The sequence below is a fragment of the Protobothrops mucrosquamatus genome, unplaced genomic scaffold (assembly GCF_001527695.2).
Source record: "Protobothrops mucrosquamatus isolate PMUCROS unplaced genomic scaffold, P.Mucros_1.0 scaffold1921, whole genome shotgun sequence".
NCBI lineage: Eukaryota > Metazoa > Chordata > Lepidosauria > Squamata > Viperidae > Protobothrops > Protobothrops mucrosquamatus.
Window position 1 is genome coordinate 1 of NW_015388043.1, and position 7,634 is coordinate 7,634.

Sequence of the window (7,634 nt, forward strand, 5' to 3'; positions counted from 1 at the left end):
CAGCTGCAATATAGTATCTCAGTTCCTAACTCCCATACCTCCAATATGTTGATGGTATCAAATTTACAAAGAATCAAACAGGACCAAGAACCTACCATAATAACCAAAGCTGTTTCTACACCAGTCTGAATTTGAATCCAGACTGGAAAGGATCCAGATCATCAGTTTTATCTAGAAGTCTCTGTAGTTCAGTCCTCACCTTTTTTTTCCCCAATCCACTCACCCAAAAGGGAAAGCTAGATAATGGTGAAGTTTCCAAGCTTGGTCAGATCAAGAAATGGTTCCTTAAGAAATGGTGTGCAACTCCTCTTTTAAGACTGATGGGAGTATGCTCTATCTGAAAGAAGCATTCATTATCTTTTAAATCTGCCATTAACCCCCACTGCCTGGCTACCTGAAGAAGCCAAAAGAGCATCTAGCTGACATCCTGGCAGGATTCACACAAAAGACAATCTTATCCACTTCCTCAATCTCTACAAGCTCAAATTAACCCCAACTAACATTGTAAAACATTACCCTAATTATCATACTAGATTCCATACAAGCAATGTCTGAAACCAGACACATATGAGCAATTTTACTTGCAAAGAATCTTGCAAAAATATGTAACATTTTTAGGGGAATTTTTGTCCCAACCACTCTACCAAAAGTGAGCGAGTTAATTTGAGCAAAGCAACTGCATATAGCTGTAATAAGAGCAAAGAAATCTGAAAGTTTCACCTCTTTTAGTATTAAAGAATATGGGTTGATAACATATAATAGATTGTATTCATTTCTTGTTTACCACCTATAGGCACTTCTTTACTTATTTCATTTCCAAAAGCTCCTTAGAAGACAAGATGTGCCCCAGGAATGACAACTGGAAAGATAAGCTGCTCAGAAGCAGTTAGATCCAACATTCTACCACCTCATCACATAATAACAATAATAATAACAATAACAATAATAACAACAACAACTTTATTGTCACTTTGAATGTACACCAATCAGCATACATCAAAATGAAATTTCATTGCATACAGCTCTCAAAGGGCCACTACCTTGTTTGTGGCCAGCTCAAGTTTCAGAACGTCCATTTTAGTCTCTAGGGAGCAAACGATGGCAAACAGGACAGATGGAAACGGAGCGCCATGTGGATTAGCCCTCAAATTAGCTTGTATTCCTGCATGACAACCTTGCCTCCTTTCATTTTTTCTGATACTGTGTCTTCCACCTTTTCCTTAAAGGTGCCTTGCTCCTTTTCGCCCCTGGAGCACATTGCTACTGCCCCCAGCTCCTCCAGAAACCTCTCTCCCTTCCTCTAGGCCTGCTGACAGCCTCATCCAGTTCCTTCAGTCCATAAGCCCTGGGACCTCTCCTCCTCTGCCTCCTTCAGAAACAGCCCTGATTTGCAATAGAATCCGTAGCTGTGCCAGCAGTCAGATCTTGCTGCCGGCAGAACAATTTCAAACAGCACAAACTACTTTTAATGGTCTCGCCAACAGTTCTGAAATAGCAAAAAAACTCACCATGCCAGCTAAGATTGTCGGTCCTATGTTAGGTTAGTCCCACTACATTACTCAAATACATTAAAACCTTCCCGATCATGTGGCCTATATTCCTTATATCCTTCCAAAATCTTTTCACCTTCGAGAGCCAATGCAACTGCAGCCAATCCAAGTGCCGCCATCTTAACATCTTAAAATCCCCAAATTCCCTCCAGATTCATCTACACTCTTGCAAAAGTCAGAAATGCAGCAATGTACAGTTCACTGGAAAGTGATCTGATCAGCATGACTCTGATAGATCAGCTAAATCTTATGGACTACCTTGACACTCCAGAAAATGCATAACTTCCCATGGTCTCATTTTTTAAAGAAATAATACTAAGCAAATGTTTGTTGCTTTTATAGGACCTGAGTATGTTAAATATGTTTAAATGGATCCTATAGATCTGTTTACTATGATAAGCTGATTGATGGCTTGTTATCTTTGAATATATCTACAGTTACAGTAGCTTACAGCAACCAAATCTAATAAAGCCCCATTTCCCATCATGTTCACTGAATTCTGAAGAGGAGGGTGGGGGAACCTTTATCTATCTGGAGATTTGCTATGAAAAGAAAAGCAGACAGATTTTTTATATGATCATAGTTGGAAATGAAATCATCTGTCTTAGATGATTTGTAAGTAATGATTTTCATCTATAGTTGTCTCAGGGGCTTTTTTGAGCTTAATTAATTTAAACTGGCTGCAGGACTAGGGTACTTTCTCTGAGGCTGGCTCCTTTCAGGTTCATTTAAAGCTAATAATAGAAGTGATGCCTTCTACTGACAATACAGCATTGGCTAAAATGCTCAAATTTAAATATTAATTTCCCTTCCTTTGCTTTAGTGCACACACACACAGAGAGAAATATGCAGAGTGCTTATCCACATTTTCAGTCTGAGTATACTAGAGAGGCAGACTTGGTGTATCTTGTTATCTTCTGTCATTGTTGATTTGCTTTCTTAACAAGGGTTAAAAAAAAACTTCTGATTGCCACTGAATAATGTTATAGGTACCAGAGACCGGCTCTGTGCCTTCTGTCATATATACTTCTATGCTTCTACTCTTCATTTGAATTTCATCTCTGAATCTCAACTGCACTAGTACATACAGAACAAAGCAACTTTTCATTACAGGGAGTCCTCAACTTAAGACCAGATGCTTAGTGTCCGATCAAAGTTATGATTGATCCCCCCAAAAAAGGGATCTTACAATCCAGATTTGAAAATACAATAGTTGGGTTCTTTCTATGATCATGTAACCAAACTTGGGTCACTTGGCTCAAAATGTGATTCCTAAGTGGCAACAAAATGTAGAATTGTACATTGCAGAACAAAACATTTACACACACACATGTGCATACACACAAACAGAAAATGCAAAACCTCAGCCATCTAATAACAACAACAAAAGTCTTCAAGAACATTATTTTCCACCCATGAGAATATCACCAAACTTCTCCTTTGAAAAAATGGAAAGAACATTTTCTTTCATCAAATTGAGCAAAAATGCTTGGGCAAAGTGAATATTTTTTTCCTGGATGACACTAATATGAAACTAGCCTTTCTCTACATAAGAAAATGTTATAAAATCTGTAAAGTAAAAAATAAAATATAGGCCTTCCTTGAGCATTTTACCAAATGATCTGGACAATTGTTTAAAAACAAATGGGAAAATATGAGACATTTCATCATATGTAGCACAATATATCTGATTTCTCAAACAATTGCAGCAAGAATTAAATACATAACTATGCTAACTTCCTTCATATAATCCAATAACTATTATTAGAGTTTGGAAAGTCTTTACTGATAACCTTTTAAAAGCAATATAATTCATAATTTGAGTTTCCACTTAGGCAAAAATATACTCAGTGTTAAGCTAATAGCAAGAACATTACCATAAAATGTTAACTGTCCACAAGCAGAAAAATAAGTGACAAAATGTATGGAGACATTACTTCATCTATGACCAGGAAAAAAAGCAGAATCTAAGCATCAGCCTGATCTTATTTGAATATCAATATTTGTAATAGATTAAATCAATAAATGGCAGCCAATTAAGTGAACTGCATGTAGTTAAGAGAAGAGTTGAAAAAAATCAAGTGATACTACTTGGACAAAAAAGATAAAAGAAGCTGCAGTATGGCATATATTTTGTAAAAAGTACTTGCTGTAACTTACAGAATTTACATATAAATTTTTTTGAGCAAATTTCAATGTAAATAGTATTTGAAGCATTTGCATATATACTCCTTATTTGAGCAGAACAGGCAAAATATTGGTTGAAATTTCATATTACATTGATAAATGGAGAGTGAATTTGTTGGCACGTGGCGGGTTTTGCACAATTTACTATTTCTTCTGTGTCTGCCAACCTCTTGACACATTATTGTCAACAACTTGACTCAATCCATCAAGTCGTCTTCTGGTCACATTGTACTGTTCTTCTTTTCCTATCCAGTTGTGGGCATCGTTGCAGAAAGTGGTTTGAAAACTAAAGCTGTTATCATTACATGGACAACATTTTTTTTCAGCTTCCTGAAAAAAAATGGTAATAATGATAGACTTCAAACTCAGTTTGAAGAGATCTATCATAATCACCAAAAGTTTTTCATGAAGCCAAAAAAAAATGTTGTCTGGTGTAAATGTGAAAGCAGAAAATGAATCATCAATGACATGTTGCGCTTCATAGTCTTGTAAGCTGTAAGAAGTTTGTCAATTAGCTGGATGTAGCTTGGTGCTGTGTAGATGCCAAGAAAATTCTCAAGGACGTTCTTGAATGCTTTTGATCCTTGAATGATTCTCTGACCCCACTAACAGTTATTCGAACTGAGATGCTAACTCTGATCTGGGGACCAACAAAATGTCTTCCTTAATCTTGGCATTGGTTATTCTTGGAAACATCTGTCTCCAATAACAAAAATCTTCACCTTCCTTGTTCATCACTTTCATAACATTTTTCATCAGTCTTGAGTATTATGTGACGTGGAGGCAAAAGTATCTTTGTCAACAAGTGGTCCATTTGCCATGTATTTCTGCTCTGGAAGCATTTGGAGTGGCCATTTCTTTTTAATGTGATTCAATTCTCTTGCATGGCTGTTTTATTCACTCTCTTCTTTTCTTTAATTTTTTGCCTCAGATTTAAACATTTTTAGTGATACGTTAACCTGCTCAAAAAAAATTAACATTTTTCATGTCATCATTTGTCTCAGCACAAACTAGCCACCCCAAAGCCATATTTGCCAGTCAAGCCAAATTTAGAGTCAAACCCTTATTTTTACTCCAAAAAGCAATTTAAGTTTTCAAGTTGCTCAGGTGTATTTCAGTAGTTTATTGTTTAAGCTTGTATAGCCATTAGTGCTGCTATACTGAATGCCCTCAACTAGATCAGCCAATATTGTAAAGTATCCTTGAGCTTCTACCAGAATATTAATGAGATGAAATCAAGAGAAATAGCCAGAAATAGCCCTTCATATTTCCATTCATACAGTCACTTCTATCTGTTCATACAGTATTAGTGACAGGACTGTTTATGGTCAACAAATGAGACAATAAAAGAAAAAAATCAACATTCAGCCAGCAACAGTTTCTTTGAAAAGACTGGGGCTCCATGAGTTAAAATGCATTGAAGATTGTTCTCTAGCATTAGCATTAACTATGGTGACATTATTGTGGGGAAAAAAGTTAATCACAATTTCACTTTATTCTTGGAATACAGTATAAGGGAGCATTCTACATTTTGTTTTGTTTCTTTTTTAAATTCTAGAGAACATTTGAATCAAAACCACAGAATACTAATATAAAGGGAAACCACCAGAATATATTAAAAAGAAATGGCTGTCCCAATTTTCCTCAGCTCTTTTGATCTGTGACCTCACGTGGTTTTTAATTGCACAACACAGTTTGAAAGGCTAGCCATCTGATTCTCGGATGTTGGCAAAGACAGCCTTGAGTCCAAGGAATAGTGGAAACAGAAAGCTTTTAATTTTTCCCCATCTTCATCCTGGGAGGTCTCGGGATCTTTGATATTCCAGTTTTTAATCAAGAAATTTCTAATTTTAGATCCTGGGTCACTACAGAAACACAAGATTTTTATACATGTATTATCTCAAATCTAAGAATAATGTTTAAATACATGAGATTGTCTTCATCATTAATTCTGTTTTGTGATTCAAAAGCCCTAATCACACAGTTTGGCTTGAACTAATCATTTAACAAAGAGGAAGGAAGGCGCAAAAGCAATTTGGGATAATGAATAATAGTACATATGAAAACTACACGTAACTTTCACATGTGAGAAATGAATGAACAGAAATGCTGATTTTTCTACAGATCTACAAATCTGAAACCTACAGCATTAATCAAAACATTTTTTCAAAATTCAAACAAAACGTTGAAGTACTAAGAACCCAGTTTAAGATCATTGTCTGCTTTCTACCTACTCAAGAAATTGGTAGATTGCATTGTACAGAGACTTTCCTGTCATGGATAATTTGAAGCACAGCTTTTTATCCATTATGGATCTTGCTAAGGAATCTCAAAGGACTTTATATATCTATCTATACTAGGATGGGATCCTATCATACCATCTACAGAAAGTTTGTACCATCTATTGGTACAAAGGCAGTGGCCAAAGGTAGGTGGAACACACCATTGCAGCATTACACCTGTTTTGCAGTTGCTGCACTGGTTGCCATTAAACTTCTGGATCCAGAAAAAGTGCTGATTATCCCCTTTAGAGCCCTATATGATGGAGTGCCATATTACATCAGAGACTGTCATACCCCAATGATTCTGCCAACCTGTAAGTGCATCAAGGGAAGACTTCTTCAAGGTCCCATCAAGGTGAAACAAACATGAACTAGAAAACAGACTTTTTCTGTGATTCCCCTGATGCTGTGGAACCCATTCTTGGTGGAAGACTGGACCCTTGTTGCATTGTTCCCAGGAAGCTCTAAACACTCTCCTTGTCAAGTGGGCTTTTGATTTAAGTTACTGAATCAACAATTTCAGTTACATTATGCTTGTTCAAGGGTGTGCAGTTTACATTTATGGACTGTTTAATCTTTTTTCGTTAAGCACCCAAATTCAATTATTTAAAATAGCACAGCATTTTGTAAATAAAACAAGTAAATACTTCTTTGTGTTTCAAGATCAACACAATGTTTCATAAGTTTTGTATTTTGTAGATGATTAAAATGATTGATTGATTGATTGATTGATTGATTTTGTTCCAGATAGGCTGAAATGAGAAGTCCAGGTTAGAAGGGATCAGAAGTCTCCAGGTAAGGAAATTCTTCTTGACTAGTTCCAGCATATAATAGTCTTTACTAGAGAGAGTGATCAACAAAGGAGGTTGAACTTCTCCTCCCTTCTGGACTGTAATTTTCATCTTGTAAACTTTATTAAAAAATGTAATTTTTCCCTTTCCACCTAATGGAAAGATGGACAAATTAAATTGTTTGGTTATCAATATTTCCTGACTTATTTTCACTTTGTTTTATTTTATTTTATTTATCTCTGTTTATGAAATCCTGCAGGAAAGTTCACAGTTGCATTATATATTTATATAGTATATGTATACACGCATAACACATATGTGTATATGTGTGTGTATGTATATGTGTGTATTGCATTATGCAAAAACACACACACACACACACACACACACATCTTGTTCAGTTATAACTTTTCCCAGCAGATAGTTTTCCCTATCCTATACTCAAATACTAATGTTAGAGTAACCTTATCAACTACACTGATACAACCATAAGGATGCACACCCCAAATAAAAAAACAAACAGAAAACAGTTTGCCACAATCTAACAGTGTGGTATATTAAATTAACACGACTGAATTATAAAACATTTGGAGCCAGCAGAAAAGGATTTCAATAATACAAAATGTACAATAGAGATCCCAGGGCAGATTGTTAATTTGTGTAGCAATTTAGAAGCAATGGGCATTTTATTGAAGCAGAATGTTGTTGAATTGGAATGGCACAAGAGACTTGCCTAACTTTGATTCCCCATGGAAATAAGGCTTCTACAGCATCAGGTGATAAAAAGAACGATCATTGCAACAGCAGAACTCATTCTGGCATTC

The 7,634-nt window shown here is 35.8% G+C and overlaps 1 non-coding gene across 1 annotated transcript; it reads right to left on the reverse strand.

Moving 5' to 3' along the window:
* Positions 1-7,091: 7,091 nt before the first annotated feature.
* Positions 7,092-7,200, reverse strand: LOC114923106. Its single transcript, XR_003810568.1, has one exon.
* Positions 7,201-7,634: the final 434 nt, after the last annotated feature.